General features: G+C 47.9%; 1 long non-coding RNA gene across 5 annotated transcripts; it reads right to left on the reverse strand.

The window, feature by feature from the left end:
• Window positions 1-597: 597 nt before the first annotated feature.
• LOC144248246 (uncharacterized) lies at window positions 598-24,555 on the reverse strand. Of its 5 annotated transcripts, none has more exons than XR_013341632.1 (6): window positions 20,633-20,744; window positions 20,259-20,429; window positions 18,454-18,548; window positions 1,603-1,699; window positions 1,146-1,258; window positions 598-912 (listed from the first exon to the last, which is right to left on the reverse strand). It is a non-coding gene; the product is annotated as an uncharacterized LOC144248246 (long non-coding RNA). The 5 variants fall into 5 exon arrangements; XR_013341631.1 differs by lacking the exon at window positions 598-912 and adding an exon at window positions 11,475-11,570 and having other exon boundaries at window positions 921-1,258; XR_013341629.1 differs by lacking the exons at window positions 598-912; window positions 20,633-20,744 and adding an exon at window positions 24,485-24,555 and having other exon boundaries at window positions 921-1,258.
• Between the last annotated feature and the right edge of the window lie 2,624 nt (window positions 24,556-27,179).

Here is a 27,179-nt window from a genome sequence, read left to right on the forward strand (position 1 = left end):
CAGGGACAGGACAGGAAGGAGCCGGGTTTGGGGGGGACATGGAAACGGGGGAAAGAGAGGTAACTGAATACGGGCAGGAGCATGGAGCGGTAGAGAGAGGGACAGGAGGGGGATCCCTCCCAGCGCCCCGGCCCCGCCCCGCCCCGCCCCGCCCGGGCTGCTGCGCTCGGCAGAGCTCGGCTCCGTTCGGCTGGACTCGGCTCCTCGGCCAGCTTCGGCTACTTTCGGCCACGCTCGGCTATTTCCGGCCGCATTCGCCTCCATTCGCCTCTTCGGCAAAGCTCGGCTCGCCTCGGCTGAACTCGGCAAAGCTCGGCTCCGCTCGCCTCCTCGGCCCCTTTCGGCCGCTTTCGCCCACGCTCGCCTAGTCCCGCCCGTACCCGCCTCCATTCGCCCATTCCCACAGCTCGGCTCCCTCCGCCCGGCCCCGGCTCCCTCCGGCTCACACATTTCCTCAGGGCACCTCAGCACAGGGCACACAAACTGCGACCCCTAAAGGCTTGCGGCTCTTTCAACACACACACTCATAACTCAGCTCTCGGGACAGAGCTGATGGCCCCTTTAGGACAAGAATAGTTACACGTAAAAGCAACTCCCTCATTTTAAATCTCCTTTTTATTGACCCCCCCCAAAATCCCATCCCTACCACAAAGAATGTGCAGCTCCGGTGACGCTATTTGTACAAAGGCCCTGGGGCAGCACACAGCCGGGATTCCACGGAAGAAAGCCCGGTTTGCATTGCAGAGGTTCTCGCTCCGGCACTGTCTGTTTGCAGCTGGGCTCCGCTTCCCTCATGGCCACATCCCCGAACGATGTGCCAGATTTCCCAGAGAGCTCCCAGTAAAACTCAGCTACAGTCACTGAGCAGAAAATCCTTTGGGCTTTAGTTCCACCTCTCACCTGTTCCGAGCGCTGGGAACGCGGGTTTTGGTCCCACATCGCAGCAGCAGGGATGGATTAGGGTTTTGTTTTGGTTTGTGGTTTTTTTGTGTGCGCGTGTTTTTGTTTTTTTTTTTTTAATTAAAAAAAGGGTAATAACAAACCATGTCTGACATAAATGTCTTGAAGTGCCATTCAAGGTTTTTAAACCCAAGCAAACCGTCCTAATTCCCTAGCCCACTCTTCTATTCATACTGGGTACTTACACCCCAGTGTAGGAAGCTCTGCAGCCTTCTTCTCCTGTCCTGTATTAGACAGAGGATGGATATGAAGGGCACACGCATGCAGTCTTTTTGGTTCTTCAAAAAGATAAAAATGCCTGCAATAAAAATTACAGAAGTAATAGTCTCTCAAAGTGTTCCAGAAAAGGGAAATTGGAGCTTTAATGTCCCACTGAGAGATGTTGAATAAAATCTTCCCCCTGAGTTTGCACCCAGTAATAAAATACTGATTTTTTTTTTTGACCAGACAAGGTAGGTCTATAGGAGAACAGCTCAGGAGGCTCTCATGGCTCACGGTGATGAGGATGGAGCAGGGCAGAACGTTAAAGGTGAAGTGTCAGTCCCCTGAATTAATGCCCTGATGGAGCCAATTTTTTTGCTAAGAGACACAACAGATCCTTCCCTTTGTTCCCCAGTTTCCAAGTCACCTGTAATTCGTTACCTGCACCAACCTGCCGCAGCTAAGTGACAAATCCAGCTCCTGTGCTCCAAGCCACGTGTCTCCCTGACGTGAAGGGAAGTCAGGGATACAGAATCAGCTGTGGAAGAAAGACAAGACAAAAATCAGAACATATATTCTTCTATTTCCCCACAGGATTACCAAGCCAAGCTGCTTGCTACCTCCAGGACTATGTTTGAAAAGAGTTCCCTAACTCTTTTCTTAGCCTGAAATTCCGGAGTGGCTTTGCCCATGCAAAGCCAACGATCCTACTCACAAGAAGGAACAAACCAGCTTCCTGTTAAATAAAGCACTTGGAAATATGAGCTGTCAGATGCTCTCACTGACCAGCAAAAGGGATCAGCATCCAGGCCCACGTGGAGCTGGGTTTTTAAATATCACAAATAAACTTAACAAAAAATTATTCCTGACTCAAACCCACAATGCCTCAAGCCATCAAAACAAAAATAGTTCTGGAATGACAGCTACACCTCTGCAGACCACAGCACAAAAATAACACTAAAGAATTTCTGACACCTTCCTTTTGAAGATGCTCTTACAGCATATTATCATAGTAAAGGGGCATTCCCTACATCTCTAACCAGAACTAGAGCTAGAGCTATCAGTTACTTTCACATACTCGCATGTCTGTATGGTGGCCTTAGGAGAAGCTGGCAACACCTCTTCTGGTACCACACCTTGGAGGCTCAGATTGAGTCAAAAGCACCACTGAAACCAGCTTGCCAGGAGCTAACTGAATAATGAAAGTCATTTTCTCCATTTCTGTGACAGAAAAGCCCTCCATTTGGACAGCATTATTTGCAGCCAATTATTCTGCTACTTCCAGCAGTGCTCCAGGGAGCTGTATCACTTCTCCGCAGAGCTCAGGAGCTGTTCATTAGGTTGATCTCCTATAGTCTCCAGTTCCTTTTGCTTGCACAATGTGCACCCTGCAGTACCATATGACAGGAGCTTTGAGTGCTGTCTGTTGCTCTGTATTACCCTCATAGGACTGAGGAACCCATCCCAGCCAGGGAAAGAACAGCTTTTTATTCTTGGATTAGGACACAAAGTGCCACAGTTTATCCTAACAGTGGGAGGAATAAAGAGGAATACCTGGCATACTCAGAATTCCACCTTAGGGCAAAGCCCAAGTGACACTGCCCTACAGCAGGATTTGAAAAATTCAGGGTCCATCTCTTAATAAATACATTTTGGCAAGAACCTGCACGATTCTCTTTGACATGTATTTCTCCTTTGTAATGACTCAGTGCTTGGTCTCTAGGACTTCCATATCCCTGACACACTTGCACTCGGATTACTAGCAGGAGGATCACAAACTTAGGTAGTCTCATATCTGTGCAGTATTTAAAGTCAAGGAACACTGGGCTTGGTCAGTAAGACGTCCAGTTTTACAATTTTCCATCACAGCTGCCTACACCTTTTAACATAAACTCGAAAAAGAGACAAAATTCCACCCTACCACTGTTGCAATAGGGAACTGAACTCTGATTTCAGACATTTTCCTCCTGCTTGAGCAGGGACATTGTACAAGATGACTCCACTGGTGGGTCCCTTTCAACCTTAATAATTTTGTGATTTTCAGGGTCTTCAGAGCAAGCCTGCTGAGTTTATAATGTTTTATTTAATTAAAAAAGCTGGAAGTGCAGCTCGAACCCTGAAAGTCAAAATGCGTTTATTCCTTACTTACTCATTACCCCCCAAAGTAGAGCTGCAGCTCAGCAGACAGAGAGGGACTTCTGTGGACACTGCATTTGTCACCTGTGACTAATTTAATTCAGCAAGCTCTAAACCACAGGTCAGCCTGTTCCATTACAGCATCATCAGGGCAACTTACAAGAACTGAAGCCAACTGAGAGTCACTTCATCCCAAAGAGGACAAATATAAGCCTTTTACTTCAGCTCAGCAGAACTCTTAGTTCATCCTAACAAGAGGTAATGCATCCCAGCAGGTGTCAGTGAACCCAACCTCTTTAAATACTCATTTAACCCTACCTCAGCTGGTAATCAAAGTCGTGGGGGTGAGGCTAGGCTGAATTTCTCTTTTCTGTCCTTCTCCAGAGTAGTCCTAGTGAAGTGGCCTTGGACTCTGTTTTCTGAAGAGCCTAAGTGCTGCTCATGAAAGCCTCTAGATTTTTCTCCTGCTGCTGCTAGAGCTGTGACTTTGAAGAACTCACTCCTAAGAGCTGGAAATGTAAAAGCCAATTGGATGTGCTGGGCTGCAGTGCCCCAGCGCCCCAGGACAGGCAGTGCCCCTCACCGTGCCTGTGAGAAGGTGAAGCCAACCCACACCAGGTGCCTGTGCTGGACAAGTGGGAACACTGAAGCCAAGGCTGCTTCCTTCTTGAGGCTTTCTGAGGTAGCTGCTAGGAGAATTTCTCTTAGGCAGTCTCTCTCTCAAACCCAGTCTCTCAATAACCTTCTGACACAAATAGAGGAGGATTTTTGTTCACTATCTCCATGTGTGCAAGGTAGGAAAAGTTAATTAATTGCCAGCATACCAGAGGATTCCGCCAGAGGAATCCTCTATACCAAGGCCTTCCATCAGAGCAGAAGGCACTAACCACGCAAAACCTCCAGCGGGAAGGATCCTTTCCTCCTTTGCAAGAAACTGTGCTTAAACATTCCCCAGTAATTAAATATGCTTATGACTCTTAAAACATTTAAAGTTCCTTGAGGGAAGAAGGTGTGTGGAGGCACTATATGATCCACTGTGTTTGTTACGTTTGGGGTTATGTTATATATTCTTACGTAATGGTTTGAAACTTATCTTTATCCCTGCACCGTGTCCTTAGAACAAGGCTGTGAACACTCTTTTTCTCCAAATACAAGAATAATTGAGGAAACAGAACAGTGTTTGTCAGAAATAATGAGGGTAGAGACTGAGGGTGCCAGCATGCTGACTTGTACCACCTTAGGACACTTTTGGAAGTCATCACTCCTGTAATATACTGGATCCAATTTCAGCAAGAGCTCCACTCTCTCCTGTGGTTTCCACAGGGCCAAATAAGGCAAGAGCTCGTTGAGACTGAGGGCTCCTCATGCCCTCCAGCAAGGAGAGGGTGGGCAAAGACCCATCGGTAGGAAACAGATGATCCTCAGACTGAGCAAGTTGCTAACATCCTCTTGAATGTGCTGTGGAATTGTGCAGGCATTGCCATGGCCAGGGAGAGAGCAAATGGATGCTCTGATAATCTGCAACCTAAATTTAGCTGCAATTCCAGAGGGACAGTCTGATAGCCTGTTCCTAAGACATTTCATTTCCTGGACCTCAAAGATCCCCTCAGCCACTGCAGCTGCATTCTCTGAGGGTATATCGTGCGTTTCAGGCAGTTGGTGTTGGGTCCCTCCTCACTGATTCTGCCCCACATCTTGTGTTCCCAGGCTGAGGTGGGAGACTTGAGTGTAGAAGCAATTATTTATCTCTGCCTAACAGAGACTTCTGAGTATGATCTAGCTTAAATGCCTGCTTGTAGGGCAGGCTGCACAGCTGAACTTGCCAAACACGGAGAAGCTAAACAGGCACCAAACCCTTGGCTTATTTCTGGGGGAGGCCCTCAGATGGCTTCTGAGCTTCTCCAATCTACACTCTACAGGGAGTCTGCACATCTCTCCAGCAATTGAAATCTTGAGCAGGGAAGCAGGCTGGTAGCAAAAGACTGAGCTAACACATAGCGAGGCCAAAGGAAACCGAGTGTCAGCACAGCTTTGAGTCCAGAAACACAATCAAAGCCCGGGGAAGAGTGTGGCAAATGCTGGGGTCAGCAGTGCAAGTACAGGGCAAGGCTGGACGGTCCCTGAGCAAAGCACCGGGCACTGCCCAGACCAAACCAAAGACCAGAGTCTAAGCAGGAATACAGGGAGATTTCCAGGAGCTCTGCTGGGCTGGGATAGGCTCCCATGGTAAGCTGAGAGGATGGAGACTCGGCCCCCAAGCTACAGCCACTGGGACAACTCTCCATCACGGGGCCAGGGAGCTGTGCAGGGCACAGACTCACCTCATCCCCAGCACTGCTGTCCCCGGAGAGCCCGCTGGCTCTCTGCTCCTGAGAAATACTCTCTTCTCGCAAAAATCCAACTCCCTCACCACCTGCATCTGCTTCTTCTCCAGTATTGCCCGCAACCTTCATTTCTGCTCTCTCCAAGCACTGTTCATCTCCACCTCTTTTTCATTGCAACATCTTTCAGTTGACACCTTTGAAGTGAAGAGGCCACTGAATTCTACCATTACAGAGTAAAACCACTCAGTATTGACACAGCCAGCTATTAGTTTTAATCCTCAGTTCTGCATTCCAAGGGATACTTTTGAAAACACACTGAAAACTCATAAAAATACGTGGCATTCACTGGAGCCAGGGCTCACTTCTGCACTGTGCCTTGGCACAAACACGCTCCATCACCTGTGACATCTCTCCTGCATTGACCATTGTTCAAAGCTTTCCTGCAGGGGCCTGACGGAGCAACAGGAGCTTGCTGAGCTTCTGTCAGGGCAGGAGCATAACAGGGTGCAGATCCTGTCCTGAACCCACCAAAGAGGGGTTTTTCCTGCATTCCTTCCTGCTGTGACACTCAATGACAAACATCCTCTGGGCCTCTATGTTACCAAATACAAGTACATGCCAACGTTTAGCGAGGACAAGTTCAGCTTTCCCAATCTAAACTTTCCATATGATGCAATGACACTGTCACTTATTTACTGAGAACCCCAGCCCACGTAGCCTAGAGAAGTGTCTGTTGGCTCAGAGCAAGCTTTAGGAGCCTGGAAGAAGCTTGTTTTGGTTTAGATGCCAGGCCCAAGACTGCATTTGAACTCCTGTCTCCCCAACAGAGGTTTCTAACCCATCCCCCATGTCACATGTGCAACACCAAATTCAGCAGAAAAGCACTTCTGGGAGAAGCTTAGGAATGGAGGAAAGTATAGTTATTATAAGTGTTTCATATATCTGTATGTAAAGATAGATAAATAGATAGCTAAATATGTACAGACATCTGTACACCCACCTACACCGGTATCTATATGAAGTCCTTTTTAGACCCCTCCCCAAATTTCTAAGTGATTGGTGCTTATAGAGGCAAACAAAATGAACTTTTAAGTTAAGCCAACTTGGGTGGCTATTTGTGTCACAACAGTCTCTGAAAAAATGATGACAGCACTTAAAAGTCACCAATAGTAATAATAATAACAACAGTAATAAAGTATTTTGCTGCTATTTTGGCAGCTTATGCTGCTTCTTGTACTTACTGCTCAATGCCTTGCTATTTCAGTAGTTCACTATGAAGCAATAAAGCAAAAGCCTTAAGGCTGGCTTGCTTAGCTTACAAGAAGCTCTGTTCCAATTTGGAGAAAAAATAAAACTTGGAGCATTATCAGTAAAACAGAGATTCTACCCATACCCATTAAAAATGCAGTATTTGCTCTGCAGACCTGCAAAAACTTACTTTAAAAGGTTAACTGCGACCTTTCATAAACCCAGTCTCATTTTAGCAGAAGAGTTTCCTGCTTCTCTGTGACTGTGAGATGTATCTATTAAGTTCCTTTCAAAGGCCTTGCCTGACCTATTCATTTTGCAATTGAGAGCCAAAATAGCTCAATATCAAATATCTGCAAGCACCTTAGTACTTTTGGAAGAGTGGAACTGCTCGATCAAATCCTCACGCTGACCACACTGTTTCAAAATGCAACAATGAATTATGTCATTATGTCTCCATTTGGAAAGGATTATAATGTAAAATTAAGACAAGAGCCTGCCCTACTCTGAAGGCATGGGGACAATGGGGATTTGAGTCCCCAGTATGTAACTACTGTTGCAAATGGAAGACATCTATCAAGAACAGAGACGTGCGTTACTGCACGAGATACAGTGCCCAAGTCCCAGACTTCATTAACCTTAATTAAATGGTTTTGAAACCAAAATTTTTCCGTAGCAGTTCAACTGCATTAAAAGGGCCCTCCCTCTCTGTAAATGGTTTTGATACATAAACATGCAAGCACTCCCAGAAGGGCCACATCCTTAAGGACTGCTACTATATATTTACTTTATGAAGACACTGCCCCATCTGCTGGGTCAGCCACACACACGGCCCCACTGCTACGCTTGAGTGTGGCACTGGAATAAAACTTTTCTTGTGTTTAGGAACAAAACCCCGTCAGTCAAATGCACAATCATTCCAGCAGCAAGTAGGGATGCACCAAACTGCTCGGGTTTCCATCCCTGTTTATTCTGGAAACTGACCACAAACTGCTATGGAGATTTTGAAGGGCACAAGGGCTTCTTGTGAAAGCACAAAGGAAAGAATAAATGACTAAACAGGTATGTTCAGAAGAATCGGTGGGAGGTTTGTACCTAAGCACATAAGGCCACAGCCTCCTTTTTCAACATGTACAATTGTAGTATGAGAGAATGGTTTGGGTTGGAAGGGACCTCAAAGCTTTTCTCATCCCATCCCCTGCAGGGACACCTTCCACTACAGCAGGTTGTTCCAAACCCCATCCAACCTGGCCTTGGACAATTCCAGGGGTGGGGCTGCCTCAGCTTCTCTGGGCAACATCTGCTAGGGCCTCGTCACCGTAACAGGGAAGAATTTCTTCTGTATATATATTTCTTTAAGCTTTAAAGTCCTAAAGCAGAGGCCACCTCAGGCAGGCATTTACGGATGTAAAGGGTCCTTCTCAAAGGTAACTGTAAAACATGTTCAATGTTCATTAACCTTTCATATGCTGCTCACCAATTACAGAGTGCTTTGAAGAATTTTTAATGAACGTAAATTTTAACCAAAAATACTGCAAAGCCATTATTAATACTGTATGTAGGCACAGGGTACCTGACTTGTAAAGCTGCCAGGAACCTAAACTCTTCTGATAAGATTTGCCACATTTTTTTCTTTAAATAAATACATTTTTAAAAATCATCAAATGTCCCTGCTTTATTTCACCACAGCAACGAAATAAGCACAGTCTCAAGTCTGTGCTTCTGTTTCCTATTACATTAATTTCTCCTACCCTGTTCCTCCCTCAAAGCAGTGAACGTGCAGGCAAGTAATCCTGCCATTGCTCCAACTCCATGGAGGATACAAACCTGCCTGCAGCCTCTGTCCCTCTGCTACTAGGTAGTCCCTGCTGCGCCCAGGCTCATTATTCACCGTTGTAACAGAAATACTTTCATTTTTTTTCTCTTAAAAAGACACCTAACATTTCACCAGATGGTATCAGCACTTCCAAGTGCCTGTAAACCAGACTCCCCAAGCCCAGCCCATTAGGAGCTGCTCTGTGAGTGGCAAAGGAATCCAGAAATTAATCGCCTACCTTACACCGCTTCTCACCTGATCTTGGCTACTTCCTTTCCTCAGGCTCTGGCAAGAAACCCAGACATGAAGCAATTCCCCAACCACAATGACAGCCATGAAAACTATTTAAGCTGCTGACAGTTCGGCCCGTATCATTGGGCAGTCTGACTGAATTAGCACAGAGAATTTTAGGCTCCCCACACTCTTCTGAGCAGAGGTAGGGTGCGTTATGTTCCTGTCTTGTGGAAACCTGGCACGTGGCAGAATGGGAGTTGGGTTTGTGCATCCTTTGCTGCTTACTCCTCTCCTTACCCCCAAAAACTGGACGTGGAGCTGCAGACATCCTTTTTACCTTTGTACTGGGGAACAAAGAGGTGGCAGATCCCCACCATTAATAGCCTGTGCAGACAGACCAACAATGAAATACAACTGTACTGGGTTTGCAAGGCAAAGCTTTGGTAGCAGGGTGGGGGGCAGAGCGGCGGCTTCTGCAAGAAGCTGCTGGCAGCTTCCTCCATGTCTGGCAGAACCAGTCCCTGGCAGCTCCAAAGATGGATGTGCTTCAGGATGAGGCTGAGCCCATGAGAAATGGTGGTGGTGCCTCTGTGATCATGTGTTTCAGAAAAAAGAAAAAAATAAGTTTCTGCACAGTTGTAATTGCAGCCAGAGAAGAGTGGAGTGAGAGTACGTGAAAGGAACAACTCTGCAGACACCGAGGTCAGTGAAGAAGGAGGGGGAGAAGGTGTTCCAGGCACAGGAGCTGGGATTCCTCTGCGACCATGGTGAGGCAGCTGTGCCCCTGCAGCCCATGGAGATCCATGGGGATGCAAAGATCCACCTGCAGCCTGTGGAGGAGACCCATGCCAGAGCAGGGGGATGCCTGCGAGGAGGCTGTGACCCCGTGGGAGGCCTGTGGAAGGAGGAGCCCCTGCTGGAGCAGCTTGTCCCTGAAAGGCTGTACCCGTGGTAGGGTGGCCCACGCTGCAGCAGCCTGAAGGGACTTTCACCCACTGGAGGGACACAGACTGCAGCAGTGTGATGGGGAGTGTTGCCTGTGGGATGGATTCGCACTGCAGCAATTCACAGGGATCTGCTGCCTGCGAGACGGACTCATGCTGCAAAAGTTCATGGAGAACTGTCTCCCATGGGAGAGACCCCATGGAGCAGCAAGGGAGCGACTGCTTTCCCTGATGAACTGATTGTCACCCCCATTGCCTGTGTCCCTGCACAGATGGGGTAGGAGGTAGAGCTGGGAAGGAGGGTGTGGGAAGATGATGTTTTTAAGGTTTTATGTTGTTTCTCATTATCCTGCTCTATTTAGCCATAAATTCAATTAGTATCTCTAATAAGACTCTCTTTCGCCTGTGACGGTATTTGACGAGCGATCTCTCCGGGTCCTTATCTCAACCCTTTTTTGTATTTTCTCTCCTCTGTCCAGCTCTGGCGGCAAGTGATAAGAGAGGCTTTGGTGGGTGCCTTGCATCCAACCCACTACATGGGAGCCTGCTCCTGGATCATGGAGCAGCTCCTGCCCCACTGCTCTGGGAATTACAGCCTATTGGAAAGCACTTGCTAGCACAGCACTATGTAGAACAAAGATGAAATATTCCTCTTAAGCGTTTCTGATAGCCACCAGCAGAAGAATGACATATTCACCACGCCATCCAGCTGCCTCGAGATGTTGGCAATTGGTGGGTTACACTGATGGAAAAAATATTTACCCTAAAAATCCTGCAATGCACAAGAGCAGAGAACTAAGCACAGAACTCACTCACAATGGCTGGAGACAAAAGAGCTACAGCTAAAGCTATCACAGCCTCTAGTCATCATGCACACCCTAAAGCATGTCTGATCTATGGCAAGAGACCAGAAACAAGCCTGGCTGCTGGCTGTTCTTGCTCCCCAGCTGATTCTCATTGATGTTTGCCTTACATAATTCCACTTCAGGGCCTTAGCTGGATTTCCATCTGGCCATCACTCTCTCATGGCTGATTCCTTCCATTTTAAACCTTTGCTCCATCCCTGTGACATCTGCTGTTTTGTAATACCCCACACCCATCCCGGGCTCCTCTTTCAGTCCACGGACAAGCCCCCTGTCATCTGCTGAGCTCCTCTGCCACATAAGCCTCTCTGCATTCACCTTCACCAGAGGCTGCCTCAGTTCTGGCTGGACAGCTGCACACACATTGCCTCAAGTAGCTCCTCACTCATCTGTGTATGAGTATCATCAGAAACAACTATTAAGCACCCAAACTGCTTTTAATTGACCAGCAGTAACTCAGTGTTTCGCTCAGTACTTATAAAAGGTCACAGTTCTGTGTTTTCCAGTTCTGACTAATAGTACCCACCACCTGTAACCCCCAGAAGTGGCAATATTGCTCAGCTGCTTTTCACATCTCTCTTTAGCACATGCTATTAAGAGACCATTTACCTAATCAATTACACATTGAAAAGTATCTCTAGTGTCTAAAGGTACTCTAAAAGCTGGATGCAATGGAGGAACTACTTCCTGAAACTGATGGATGTGCTAAATCAATGACTGGTCACTGATTAAAGGCTGGAGCACTCACCTTGAGCTTTAACACTTCAGCTGATCAGCATGTGCACATGAGTACGTATCGATGCAAAGGATTGTCTTCTGCTTCAACTGACAAACTGCTGGATAGCTTTTAAATTAAAAAAATCAAAAAATAAAATAAATAAAATCTGTATTCCTCCAGACCCAGGGGAACAAACAAGCCAGACCTTCCGGACCCAAGCCCCAAGCCCTGCCAGTAACACACACAGCACTAAGGGATGCACAGCACGGCTGGGTGCTTAGGTTACCAACTTCTGAACTCAGGAAAGAAAGGAGGAAAAGGCAAACTTCTGGATTATTTAACAAAGTAATTTCAGCAACGATCACTCTTGGTAACTTAATGGAACAGAGGAGCAAAGTCCTCTGCCCAGAGACAAGAAGTGACTGTGTATGGCTCAGCTCACGGCCACATAACACACTCTGACCTCAGTCTGCTGGAGCATCCTCCATATGGGGACAGCAGGGGCAACCTGGATGGCTGGACTCACCTTTGACTACCAGCAAAATGCTGAAACAGTCCTGACCTGGTGCTGTGCGAAAGGAAACACTGCCAGGAAGCATTGACGGGATCAGTTCTGAAAGCAAAGCGAGGTCCTGGCCTCATGCATTGCCCTGTTTTAACCACACAGGCAAACAGCTAAGAAATGTAACTATTTTCTGCTTAAAAGCCGCAAATTCCTTGGAGAAAAGGAAAACTCAATCTGACAAAAAGAAACACTCAGGCAATGGTGAGAATCTGGCACATACCGGATAACAATCATTGCCCAAACGCTCCCAGAGAAAACTGAAATTAAAAGTCACAAGGCAGATGCAGAATATTATCTGTTGTGAAAATACATTATTCAGCCAGCACTGGTGGTGGAGACTTTTGGTGCAGTGCAATCTGCACACCCTGGTGACCACATATGCAGCAAGATGTGCTGCTTGGCATAGCCAAGAGAGAGCAGCACCCTTGCTTGTGAGGCATTTGGGAACCAGTGCCCTTACAGGTCAGAACTACTTGTTATGCCACTCTCACTGCATCACAGCCTTCTGGAACTCGAGTAACACAGACCAACCCTGCCTCGGGGCATGCAAGAAATCATATGGGGACAAGCTGCAGACAAATGGGCCACTAGTCCTTGCCACATGCATCACCAATGGCACAGCATATGCTCCCAGTTACACTGTGGGTCACACTCTGGATGGAGATCTGCAGTCCTCCATCAGCCTTAGAAGAGACAGATGCACACACTCTACAGCCAATCATCCAATTTGCACCAATCTTCGAGACAAAATCACAGACCACTCACAGACAAACCTATGGCAGCGAAGTTACATTATGGCTTACTTAGTGGAGAAGAGGCCTCAGGAGTTGTCACCAGCTCTCTACAGCTTTTGTTTGCTCTACAGCACTGTTTGCTTGTCTAAGCCCACCCAGCACATGCTCTGGATGAGACCACAGTGGTCCTTGGAGCAGCAAGTGCTGCCAGGAGCTGGAGCCTTCCTGTAGCGCAGAGCTGCTCAGGAGCTGCTGCTCTCCCTGCACCACAGAGCCCTGTCCTGAAGCCTCCTGCTCCCGTGCCTCCATCTGCCGTGGCCGTGCCCAGCCCTCGAAGGAAAAGCTCACAGCTCTGGCTCTTACAGCACTGCAGGAACTCGCACACGAGGAGGAGGAAGCACTGGGCTCTCTCACCCCCAGTGCCCGCCTTGTTCCAGCATGTCAGTCCTGCAGGGCAAATGCCCCAGTATTACATGCATTTATACAGCAGTATTAGACTCCATTTGGTAGCAACATCTGGCCTCCATTTACACATGCACACAGTACAAACTGATGAGTAAACTCACCCAAGTATTAATGTGACAATGGATTCTTCTCAGCTTTTGCTAACTTGACACCAAGGACAACGCAATGCAGAAAATCAGCCACGCAGCTTCAGACCTAAAAGTTAACTAAATCCAACATTTTCTTGCTAACAGCGATAGCAGGAGAAATGCACAGGCAAAGAAAGGAAATAGGCCATGCTGAGTGCAGGCTTTCTTGGAGGATATGCTGGTGCTTCTAGCAAACAGGGATGTAAAAACTTGCTGCATGGGACTTTGCAGTAGCCCTAAAGCATAAACAAGCTGTGCTAGAAATGGTTTAACAATCGAGATGAAGGTTGCCAATAACTGATAAAATAACTAACTTCCAGAAATAAAGAACCAACTCAGCTATTGATTCCTCTGAACAGAGGAGAGGATGGATCTCTGTGGTACTTTTGCAAAGTGCTCTTCTTGTGTGGTTGCAGCTTCTCTATTTAGCAGTTGGGTGAATGCAGTTCTCAATCCTTCTGCTCAGTCACCCTCAAAGACAATGCTTCCTGATGTTCAGAGGACCTCCATTTGCTTCAGTTTGTGACCACTGACACTCAGCACCACTGAGAAGAGTTTGGCTCCATCTTTTCTACATTCTCTCTTCAAGTATTTGTAACTAGACGCCCCTGAGACATCTCTTCTCCATGCTGAACAGCCTCAGCTCTCTCAGTCTTTCCTCCTGTCCCTTTACCACCTTCACAGTGCTCTGTCAGACTCTCTCAAGGAGGTCCGTGTCTCTCCTGTCCCGAGGAGCCCAGAGCTGCACACAGCACTCCAGACGTGGCCTCAGCAGCGCAGAGCAGAGGGGCAGGACCACCTCCCTGCCCTGCTGACAATACTTTGTCTAATGCAGCCCAGGAGATCACTGGCCATCCCTGCAGCCAGGGCACACTGTTTGCACAAGTTCTAGTAGTTCCAACGGGGCTCAGCATTTCTGGAGGACTCCACTTGAGAGATTCAAGTCCCATAAAAGTGCTGAATAAACTCACTGCGAGGGATTACGAGATCAACCGATGCATTGTGGAGAGACAACTGGCTAATTAAATGCCCTGCATCCAAGTAAATGGGAACAAGGGAAAGACTGAGAATTTAATGTACCTGCTCCTGGTTCTAGCCCACTTGTCCATGTTTGCCAGGCTTTGTTTGCCTAGAAAACTTTGGGTACTTCCTCCTGGTTTTCCCTGATGACTCATGCTACTTTCATCCCAAGCAAACAACTCTGCCATTTTTTACCCTTTAGGAAATAGATTCAAAACAGAACCAAAACTGCTTCAATAAGGGACTACATTTTGCTTTGATGAAGCCTGTGTTTACTAAGCTAACCTGCTCTGCTGGAAGTCTGCATGCCCCCTTCCCCGTGGGGGTTCCTCTACCACAGTCCAAAGGCAAAATGAGAAAATGTGCCTGGGCTGGGAAGAAACAGAAGCCACACCTTTGCAGCCTGGAACAAGCTTGAAGAATGCAGTTTGCCCTCTGAGAGGGCTCTTTGAGCCCAGTGGAGGGGGCTGAGAATTCACACTGGACTCACTTGCAGTAACCCTCTCAGACTGTATTATGTGTGTTTGCAAACAGGCATTACCTCATGGCAGAACGAGGTGGGAAAAGCAGGACTGGTACATCACACACTCTTATATACACCAAGTTAGAAAAACCCCTGTTAGGTTAATGTTTTTATACCGGTTTACAACCATGGGAAGCCGTGCCTGATGCATTACATGTTCATCCCTAGGTATTGGTATCCTTTCCGCACATGCTGGACAGATGCACCCGCATCGTTCATGGCTGTACTGTTATGAGCCCTCGAGAGCCTTGCCTCACATTATTTTTTCCTCTCCTCATTTTATCCTAAAGCATTGGCATATTGGTAAAGCCTGTACCTCTTGCTTTTCTTATAGCAACAGCAGTCACTGGAGGGAGAGGCAGAGGAGCTTGCCATTGCCATATTGACAGAAGTCAGCACTTCAGATCCCTGTTACTGCCTCAGAAAGAAAGATCTTGCTCTACTCACTTTCATCTCCAGCAAGTGCCAAATTATGTCAGTGTGAGAAGCTGCTCTGTCTCCTCCTTCCATTCACTGGTGGCAATGAGGCACAGACAAAAGATAAGGAAGACAAAACACCCAGCCATAGTTTGTGTTCAGCTGGTGAGTTTTTCAAACGCCTTGGCTGCACAAGCATAGGCAGCAATGGGAATTTTCTTTCCAGACAGAACCAAACACTAAAACACTAAAAGCAGGCTAGTCTTTGCCTGACCTACAGATATCCAATGACTGATGTTTCTTTAAACTGTCATAAAACATTCTATATGGGACTGCAAAAGAAAAAGCAGAAGGACCAGTGAAAGATATTGAATTATTCAAAGTAAGGAACTTACTCGGAGGCTTTAAATACAGTGCTTAGGATTTGGCAGAAGCTGAGCAGCCAGTTCATTCAATAAGACCCAACAAAAATAATGGTATGCATTTCTTCCTTTTATAGGTTTACGGCTAGAGGTGTCCAATTCCCACCTAAGTGACTCCCCTGGGCATAGGCCAGAGCAGTCTAATAAGCTCCTGTGACTTTCCAAGAACTGAACAAATGAAACAACACAAAGATGAGTGTACCTCAAGAGCTGTTTATGGAATACATTTGAGCTGGACTTAGTTTATCTGCATCCACAAATGCTTTAGGACCATCACATTACACTTGCAGGCAAATACACACACACAGAGAAAGGCATGTGCAGCCCCATGCAGAGATCACCTATGAGCTGCCAAAGAATAAGATGCCATGTTTAATATCCAAGAGAATAAATCTTCTTGTGTTTTTTAGGCTGCCTGCTGAAGTTGTTGCTGACCTATACACTTTAGGCTCATCTAACATTGCTGGGGAATTGAGGACTTTTAAGTCTGAGCATTCAAGACTTTCACCCAGCCTTGGGTGTTTTCTCATTTATGTTTTAAGAAAGTCCATCTTATATTTATCTTCAGGCAGCTACTCAAAAAGAAAAAAGGAAGGCACAGCCCTCCTTCAGTGTGTCCAGACTGTTTTGAAGAGACATCCAAGTAAAGCTTTTGAAGAGCCACAAACATTAACCTGACTGCTGTTACCCACTTGTGAGGATTTCTGACATTGCCTTTCAGTGACACTTCCCTTTGAAATCATTAATGAGCATCCTCCAAGGTGCTTCACCCTTCCAAGGTGACTGAATCTACTCCAAGAATTTTCTCCTTTTCTGAAATACACTCGAATAGACTGAGCAGACATGTCAGCTGTGCCTTCTGGATTTTTTTAAAGTTTTACTATTTCTGGTAGCAACACCATTTTCATCACCAGTATCCATCCCTGTGAGCCAGAGAGGAGCAGATCACCTGTCTGTCTTGACACTTTGCAGCTACTCTTGAGGAGGCTGAGCTGCCATGAGTCCCAGAACACATGAGTTTAGGAATCCAGGACCCTGGAAGCCTGGGCTGGAGGCAGCCCACTTGGCTTGTTGCAAAAGCCTAGAAAACTTTGGGTACTTCCCAAAATTAATTACAAATTACACAGCTGAAAGCATTGCATTCCTACATAACATTTTCATTTCAAGAAAAAAGTCTTTGCTAATTCAAAATACTCAGAAAGTAACTACTTTGATCTAGAGCCAATACCCTTTTTATCAGCAACCCAATGTGTAGAGAAAGCAAAGAAATACTAGCATACAAAATGTGAGTTTATAGCCAGTGCACTCCCCAAACAGAAACAATCTGTGGATTAGCATTAGCCATCAGCAGTGGCTCTGAAGGGCTGACTTTGCCTCATCCATCACCTGACAAGGACATGGCAACTCCACACTCCGGCAAAATTCACAGTGTTCAGAATTCTTACAACAACCATAGACAGCTGCATGCAATGGAAACCAACAGATGCCCCGACCTATCTCTTGGCAGTGTGACTACTACTGAAACAAATTTCTTTTTTTCCCCTCAGTGCCGGCTAGTGCTTTAATTTAACCCACATACTATCACATAGCCATGTCCAGGGAGCAAGTCTTCTCCTTGCTTCTGTTTTAAACATTATCAACATGGCTCTATGTACAACCACGTTCTACAGCTTTTAAGGCAACTATTACCCAATTCCACCTTTATACACAAGGGCTTTAGCAGACCTGCATCAACTTCATAATGCCTGGACATCTGTTCTCATGTGTTCAGAGGAGAAACGAGAGAAATATCTCACTGCTTGTTCCAAGGCTTTCTTCTCTTCAACTGAACAAGGCTCATGAGTGGTACAGAAGGAATGAGGGAAGTATTTTTTTCTTGGAGCCCAACAATCAACCGACAAGACAACAAGGAAGCCCCTCTAGGGGACTTCTGACCACTCAGGTCATCGATATATTATTATTTTAACAGTCATAAAAATCACTTTTGTGATATTTCTCTCCTTGTTTCTTGCCATTCCCCATTTGTCCATCCAGATACATCTACTCTCATGTATCAGGCTGCACAATCCGTAGTGCCGAGACCATGCCTTCACTGTGTTTATGCAGTGCTCATGCAGCAAGAAGACTCTTGTCTAGCAATGAGGGAGGCTTAGGGATATCTGGTGTCCAGTAGCACAAGCAGCTGACAGTTCTTAGCTCTTCCTCAAACAAAATTTCATCTGTTGTATGCAACAGCCACTCCAAGTACAACTGCATTTTGCAAAGCACTTTTCTGACAGATTTCAGCCAGGCTAAATGATGGCTCTTCCTCTTGTCAGAGGAAGTACCCTTGCTTTTTGCTTTGCCTGTGGATCATAAAAGCATCAAAGCACAAGGCTCTGCCTAATGACTTCAAACCAGAGGCCTCTGGATCCACTCTCAAGAGCACGTTCCCTCCCTGGGTACCTGCCTTGTCCCACCACAGCTTCCACCCTCTTCTTGGTGGATGCCCATTCTCAGCCAAAGCACAGCCATGGCCAGCCACTTGGGGATCATGCCAAAGCCATAACTGGGGGCACTGGGCAGAGCTGCCCACACAGCTGGCGCAATCTGGCACATCACCGTACCCGTGTGCTACACAAGTTTTGCTGCCACTGCCGTGTAGCTCACTGGTAACAGAAGATTCACAACAGATAATGGTTTAAATCAAATAACGTGATCTGAGCCCTGCTCTACTAACACGATTATCTCTTTACCTTTTCATTGCTTGCAATAATCAGGTAGTGGCAAGTTAATGAATTTCACAGCACGCATCACATAGCACCTTGTTACATAGCTGTTTCTTCTGCATCTGCAACAAAATGAAGGGTAAGACTGTGAAATTACTGACAGAAGGCAAGTAACAGTGTCTACTCACCACGGGAGAAAAGATGCCTCCAAGAGACTCATTCCATCATTCCCCTCTCTTTGGCAAATTACAAGAAATTAGCCCTTTTTATTTCTGGAAGAAATACACCACAGAGCAGTTGTGCCACCAGTGCACTGTCACCATGCTGCACCCATGGGCAGCTGATTCTGCACTGGAAACCAGAGAGCAGGAGAGCAGAAGCCTGGGGATGGGGGCTTGGTGGTATGCCAGAGAAGGCAGCTCCATACCTTTCACAATTCTTTCCCTTCTCAGTGCACCTGCTGCAGAGAAGGCCAAAGCTAAGACATTTTATATACATTTTTTTGATCACCCTGTTAGCTTAAGCGGAAACTTAAGTCTTCCCAGAACAATAAAATTCTATAGCATGCAGAGAGAAACGGGCAAGCACCAGAACCCCAAGGATCACTCCCAAGGGAAAATTAAATTCATTTAGGGATGAAAAGAGCCAGAAGGTAACATGAAGGAAGGTAACAGGACCTCGCAGCTAGCAAGAGGATGGGAGAAGAAGCTGTGCTATCAGCAAGTACCAGTGCTGCAAATGCAGGGAGCACCATGCAGCCCCGTCTCTGCCAGGAAAGGCTCATGGAGCAGAAGAATGAGCACACAGGCTGCCTCTCAATCTCCTGGCAGGAAGCTTCTCTACTCCCCTTGTGCCTGGACACAAAGCTTTGGGCAGTAAGAAGGGAGAGGCATGGTGGCACCCGTTCAGGGACGAGCCAAGCTACGGCACACCCTGCCCTGGTTCAGTGCTGGGAACCGATGGTGATCTGGCTACAAAAACCACAGGAAAGATCGTGTTTGACCCCGTGCAGCTTTTCTCTTAGAAATCACTTTAGACACTCTTCTTGTGACTAGCGCTCAGCAAATCCTACCAGGACAGAATGGGACGTGCTGCAGCAGCAACCCTGACCATGGCGTGGCTGTCCCTGCTACCTGCATGAACACAGCTCAGCCACAGAGAAAATCTTTTGTGCCAGGAATGGTTACCAGTGCCAGGTGCTGGTAAGCACTGCTCAGGGTGCTGCTGGCACCTGGGATGGCTCAAAGCTCCATGGTTTGTGGCAACAGCCAAAAAGCACGTGCCACCTCCTGAGGACCTCCACCTGTAGTACCCCGGGCAATTCAAAACCCACTATTCCCTTGTGCCTTTGTCTACCTGGAGTCATTCAGGGAAATGAAAATACACTAACTGAATTAAGAAGAAAAATCTGTTAAGATACATTCGTCTTAGGCCTCTGATGGAGAATTGAAGCACCATCAATTGCCTTCCTTCCTGCTCCTTTAATTTGCAGAATGAGTGTCCATACAGACTTCTAATGAGGTTTAGTTCATCTTCCTGAAAAGGTAGCTTAGTTTAACTTTCTTCTATTCCTCCTCTAGACAACTTATGAATTACAGTAGTAAAGCACCCTGACTCAAAGGATTCTTGCACTGTGGGAACACTTCCTGCTCAGAGTTTTTCAACAGTTAAAATCCCTGTGCAATCTTTTATGCCAGCTTTAGTCAACTAGCCCAAATGGGTCCACAAAAGACATCTGTATGGATGAATGCAATTAGTTAAAATCTTCTCCTTCTCCTACTTTCACTCCACTGCTGGAAATTACACATAAAACATTAAAAAAAACCCTGTACCTGTTCTGTTTTCAGACTGAAGCAACAGCATATTCCTGGCTCCTAACGCAGCAGGGACAACAGCACTGCAGGGAACTCTTTGGATAATCACGTCTTCATTTAAAGAGAAGCCAATTCCTTCATCTAAGCCATCACTGCCCTGCATCAGAACAGCCAGCATATCCACGACATCTAATAAGTGAAGGAAAAAAAGGATCCAGACTAACTGGGAAAACAACAGAGGTAGAATGCAACATTCCAGGAACACAAGGTATCTTTCTAGTTCCCCCCCAAAAAAAACCCAAAACAAAACAAAACCGAAGATAAAACCAAACAAACAAACAAACAAAAAAAAAAAAACCTTAAATTAGTAACAACAAGATAATTATTTCTACCTCAATAAACCTATAATGCCTCGAACCATTCCAGGGAGGGCGGCAGGAGGGGCGGGCAGAGCCAGGGCCCCGCTCCGCCGCCCCGGCGGCATTTTCCGGCACGCGGCCGCTCCCGGCGTCTGGAGAGGGGCGCGGGGCCGGGAAAGGCGGCGCAGCCCTGCTCCGATGCCGCTCGGCCGCGGCCCGGGAGCGCTGCGACCGCGCCTCCGCCGCCCGCCGGCACCGGCCCCGGCCACCCTCGGCCCGCGGGGCCGCCTCCAGCCCACCCCTCACTCACAGACACCGCCCCGCTCGCCGCTCGCCCCTCGCTCCCGCCCCTCCCGCCGCTTCGGCCGGGCTCCGGCTGGGGGGCTGCAGTACCGCCCTGTGCCCACAAGGCGGCAGCACTTGTCCAGAGGGTCCGCGACACGATGGCGGCCCGTGGGGACCTTGACGGAGAAAGGCGTTTTTGCCCATGCCTGTCGGCTCCCGCCAAAAACCCGCACGCTCGCGGTGCTGCTGACCCCACAGCCCGTGTGCACGGCACCCGAACCGCCGCGGAAAATCCCGTCGGGGGCGCCGGCCGTGCGGGTAATTCAGGCAGTGTAAAAAACAGACACGGGTCCTCGAATTTCAACGTCCTCGTTTTCGCGCCCTCTCGAGAAGGTCAAGCGAGGCCGCGCCACGCCACTCCCAAGATGGCGGCCGCGGGCTGCAGTACCGCTCTCTGCCCACACGGCGGCAGCACCGCGCCGTCCCCGCCGGCACGGCCTCGGCAGCGAATGCCCCAAAGCGTCCGCGCGGGAAAGAACGGAACAAAAAGCCTGCCTGCGACCCGACAGGAACCGAAAGAAAAAAGCTTTCCTCTTAAACTGCATTGCGACAGGGTTTGTTTTTATATTTTTCAGATTTATACTCACAGTCGGATTTGTAATGGATACTGATGGAAAACTGTATTTTTATAATTTCTTACATTTATTCCTATTCTATTTTTTTATACATATCTTATTAGATTGCTTACATATTTCTATAGTTAGATTTAGATTTCTAAAAGGTTTATATTGCTTAAAATAAAACCCTGCCTCTATCCAAGTAAAAATCTTTTAAAAAACCCCCTTTATTTAAACTCCATTTAAATGTATCTCTATTTTTCGCATTTATATTCAAATTTATATTTTAAATGTAGATTGATGTATGATGCTATTTATAGTCTATCTCTTCCTAATACTAATTTTAATTTCTATTTTATATTTTTATATATACACCTGTATACATTGATTATATATTTCCATATTTAGAATGATATCAAACTAAAATGTATATTCATCTCTTTTCCATTAAAACCCTGCCTCCAACCAAATAAAAACAAAAAAAGCCCTTTCTTTAAACGATTTTCGAATATTTTTTTTTTCATCATTATAGTCACACTTGAACTTCTACTTTATATAGATGTATTTATAAATATATTTTATATATATATATAATAAGTTAGCGAGATAGATAAATTATTTTTTAAATTCTATTTCGTACACACTGCTAATATTTATATTTACTTACCTTTGAATTTTCATATAGATCTTAACGTATTTAGGATATATTTCTATACAAAGACTTCTAATTTTATTTCTATTCATAATTTTAATAATAAAACCCCTACCTAATACCAAATAGAAAATAAAAATCCCCGTTATTCTAAATTATATTTAAATATTTCTATACTTCTATTTTTGATTTTTACAAGTACTTATCTATTCTATCACAACATATTGAGGTACTATATTTCAATATATAGTATTTATGACATGAAATGCGTTGTAATAAGACACATACAGTAAAATATGCATTAGGTACTGTATTGATTCCTATTGTTTTGTAATATTCATATATCCACATGTATTAATTATACATTTCTAGATGGACATTTATGTTTATAATCGATATTTATATGCATATAAACATATAAAATACTCCATATCAAACAAGGTTATACCTAATAGTAATGGACAGCATTATTTATGTTACATGTTTCATTTATATGTTTTCCATTTACATTTAAAATTGAAGTTTTATATTCCCATTATCATGTTTATGCATGTGTTCTATTTCATTAGAATTATAGTTAAAACTTTGCAGTTATAATCTAATTCCTAAAAATAAAATGCCAAAACAAACAGCATCAAATTCCCACCAATACCGTCCAAAAAATTCAGAAAGGCTCCACCAGCCAACCAACTACCAGCAAAAAAACCCGCACTACACTCCTTTCATTAGCAGCTCTTATCACGTCACAAAAACGAAACAAACATTTAAAAAAACCCTATAGAAACCCACACAGCAAATCACAAAAACCACTATAAAGGAAAAAAAAAAAAAAAGCCAACTAACTTACCATACTTCAAACCATACAAGAGACTCCCAACGATCCTAAAAAAAATAGTAACCAAAATTCTACCACTACACTAACTCATAAAGAGAACCCAATGCTCTATAAAATTAACTAAAAAAAACCCACCAAATAATTACAGATATAAAAATAAGGGAACCACGAAGAAACAAAAAATTCACCCCCCAGATAAAATAAACACCTAAAGAGATCCACCATGGAAATGCCCATGTTCACAAAAATAAAACCAATAAAAAACAACAACCAAACACATCAAACGACAAAAAAATACATATTAACAACAACAAAATAAGTTCCTAACTCAACAAACAAAAATTGCCTCAAAACAAAAAAACCACCTAGAAATAAACACGTCGCCAAAAGAGAAATGTAACTACAAACAATATCTCCCAAGTTCTCTGCAACAATGAAACATACACGGCAATCAAATAAGCCAAATGAATGAAACCCCTATAATATAATAAATAAGAATGCATTCATCAATATTAAAGAAAACCTCACCGATTAACTCCAGGGCACTCCCTCAAGCCCACCAAAAAAACCACTACGCACTCGCGCTAATAAAAGCCTCCACAACCGAATTGAAAAACGACCCTCTACTCCATGCTACGACCCATAAAAACCAGTGTAAACCTTTAGAAACGCATCCTTAAAAAACATAAGAACCGATCAAAAAGAAATCAAACAACAACACTCAACCCAAAAAAAAACCTTGTCACGAGCACCCGAAGCAAGAACCGTAACAACCAAGAAGCGCCCGGGGCCCTTCTCCTACAGCGACGCCGATCAAAAGCCACCGATCCCAGGAGCTCCTCAGGAGCGCCTCAAAAGCAGCGCAGCGAGGGAGGCTGGAAGATGCGGAGCCGCGCTCCCGGCCCCGGGCGCAGCGCGGCTCCGGCAGGAAAGCGGCTCCTCCGGCAGGCAGAGGCGGCGCCGCGCCGGCAGACCCCCGCCCGCTGCCCCCGGCCCGGCGGGGCCGGCACCGGGCCCGGGGGGCCCCGGCGGCGCCCGAGCCCCGCGCCCGGAGCGGACGGAGCGGCGGCACCGGCCGGCACCGGCCCCGCCCGCGCCGCCTCCCCCGCCCGCCGGCCCGGCCAAAGCTCCGCTCGGCTCCGCACGGCTCGCACCGGCGCGGCTCCGGCGGGCCCGCGGCAGCCCAGCCGCGCCCAGCTCCCCTTCCGCCCCGGCCAGCCCCGGCACTGCCGGCAGGGCTCCGCGCCGCACCCTTCGCTGCCGGGCCGGGGGCAGAAGAAGCGCCCCGAATGCAGCGGCACAGCCCGATCCCCGCCCTGCCAGCGCTGCCACGGCTGCAGCTCCCTTCCTCTGAAGGCCCGACACTGACGCCATGCTCCGGCGCTCACCTCACCCCAACAAGGGCACAGAAATGTAGGCTTCCCTTCAATCGCGACCCCTAGAAGAGAAGAAAAGAAGCGGCTTGCCTCAAACGATGGCAAAAGGGGGCTTCTTACCTCAATCCAAACCCCTTAAAAGGCGGGACCACAGGACTGCCCCCTCCAATTCAACCTCAGGATGACGAAATTTCAAGGGAAAGGAGAAAAGTCCCGGCTAAAAAAGCGCACCAGCTCACCTGCTCGGCTGCTGCTTCTCGGCACAAAGGTTTGTCCCTCGGCTCCTCCTTTGAGCAATGCTCCACGTATCCAGGTGATCCCCCGGACCCTGTCCGAAGCACCCACCGTCCTTCCAGGAGATAGCCCCTGGAGTCCCCCATAAACTCCTCTTCTCCAGCAGCTTCATGCAAAACCGATGGGAGGAAAACCCCCTAAATCAGCCGCCGGAGGAGCCGCCCCCTCCTCATCATCCTCTCAGCTCACACCTGTGGCTGCTCTGAGCCCTCATCATCCTAATAACTCACACCTGGGGCTGCTCTGAGCCCTCCTCATCATCCTCACAGCTCACACTTGGGGCCTACTCTGTGCCCTCCTCATCATCCTAACAGCTCACACCTGCCACTGTTTCCACTCTCCAACAGCGTCTCTCCGTCTCCAGCACACAGCCCACTTCTCACAGATACAGATTCAACAGAAATCTGCTACGGCTGTCGGCTTTTCTTAATCCACCTGGTTACACAATTAAAACACATACATGCTCTGATGGTGATTGAAAGAAAGCTTTCCCCTGGAGAAAACAGTCCTTTTGCTGGCACACTTTGCTACACCTTTGGAAAAAGCAGAATCAGCACCGACTCCTAAGACCCCTGCCGAGGAACCCAGCCCTGCTTGGGACACCCAAAGCAGCAGACCTCGAAAAAGGAGGGGAAAAGTCAAGCTTGGAGTGGAAAAAGAGGACAGAAGTACAGCAGCCTTTAAAAATGCCTGCACGGAGCAATAGTGGGAACCAGACATATTTATTCTTTCCTTGCTTTCTGTGATGACATAAATAGGAAGTAAAAACACGTTAAACAAAAGGCAGAGCTAGGATTTTACAGGTCTTTATTTTGGCAGGCTGCATGACAAACGCCTCTTCCGGGACTGCGACAGGTTTGGGGGAATGGCAGAGAACGAAGGCAAAAGGTGCCGGGAGCCCTTTCTGTTCCCTTCAGCCCCTGCAGCTGCTCCGCTGGTTTCAGGGCACTTGCTTGGTTCGTTCCTAGAGAAAAAGGCTAGGGCATGATTTTCAAAACTACTGCCCATCCACAGTCAGAGTTTCCTACATTCCTGGGTACAAATGAGTGGTCGAGAGAGGGCTTCTTTCCAAATGAGGTTAGCCATAGCTTCCTATTCTTTACCAATAGCTGTGAAAACGAAACACTTGCCAGGTTTTAGTATTCTACACACACCCCTCCCAGGGAATTTTGGGGCAGCTTTGGGTCCCTCTGCGGGACGGCACCCAGCGTGACCCCCTCCCCTCATTCGCCACCCACCCGCTCCTCCACCGCAGTGTGCGTCCCTCTCCTAGCGACCTTGGGGTGCCCCAAATGCCATCAGAGGCCCGAGGCTTCAGCCCCTAACCCTGACCCCCGAAGAAGGCACAGGACGAGTCCAACTGCCCCGGACAGCAGCCCAGCACTCCCTTCCAGCCCTTCCCACGCCTCCATCCCCCCAGAAAGGGACTCCGCCGCAACAAGAAAGGGGGGGGCAGCCCCCAGAAGGCTCGAAGCTCCTGCCCCGCCTCGCTGTCGCGGGCCAGGGGCAGAAAGAGGGAGCGGCAGAGGCGGCGGGGACGCGGCACGGCCGGCACGGCACGGAGCGGGGGCCGCTCGCAGCGCGATGCCGGCGGAGCCGCGGGTCCGGCAGCGCCGGGGCGGGGTCCGAGCGGCGCGGGGGATCCGCCGAGAGCTCCGGCTCCGTGCGGGGACTCCCGCAAGGCCCGGGGGGCGCCGGGCTCCGGCCCTCGGGGCTTTATTCTCCGGCGCCCCGAGCCCCGCGGCTGCGGGGGAAAGAAGCGAAGGGGCGACGGGAAGAGAGGAGGGAGAGCGGGACATGCGAAAGGGCGAGGAGGGAGGACGGGCTGCGGAGGAAAGCGGGCGGGGAAGGGAAAGGCCGGCAGGGCAGCAAGAGGGACGGGGCACAGAGGAGGGAGAGAGGGGGAATGGAACGGAGCAGCGGGGCAGGGACAGGACAGGACAGGAAGGAGCCGGGTTTGGGGGGGACATGGAAACGGGGGAAAGAGAGGTAACTGAATACGGGCAGGAGCATGGAGCGGGAGAGAGAGGGACAGGAGGGGATCCTCCCGGCGCCCCGGCTCCGCCCCGGCTCAGCCCCGCCCGGGCTGCTGCGCTCGGCAGAGCTCGGCTCCGTTCGGCTGGACTCGGCTCCTCGGCCAGCTTCGGCTACTTTCGGCCACGCTCGGCTATTTCCGGCCGCATTCGCCTCCATTCGCCTCTTCGGCAAAGCTCGGCTCGCCTCGGCTGAACTCGGCAAAGCTCGGCTCCGCTCGCCTCCTCGGCCCCTTTCGGCCGCTTTCGCCCACGCTCGCCTAGTCCAGCCCGCGCCCGCCTCCATTCGCCCATTCCCACACCTCGGCTCCCTCCGCCCGGCCCCGGCTCCCTCCGGCTCACACATTTCCTCAGGGCACCTCAGCACAGGGCACACAAACTGCAGCCCCTAAAGGCTTGCGGCTCTTTCAACACACACACTCGTAACTCAGCTCTGGGGACAGAGCTGACGGCTCCTCTAGGACAAGAATAGTTACACGTAAAAGCAA

The sequence above is a fragment of the Lonchura striata genome, chromosome Z (assembly GCF_046129695.1).
Source record: "Lonchura striata isolate bLonStr1 chromosome Z, bLonStr1.mat, whole genome shotgun sequence".
NCBI lineage: Eukaryota > Metazoa > Chordata > Aves > Passeriformes > Estrildidae > Lonchura > Lonchura striata.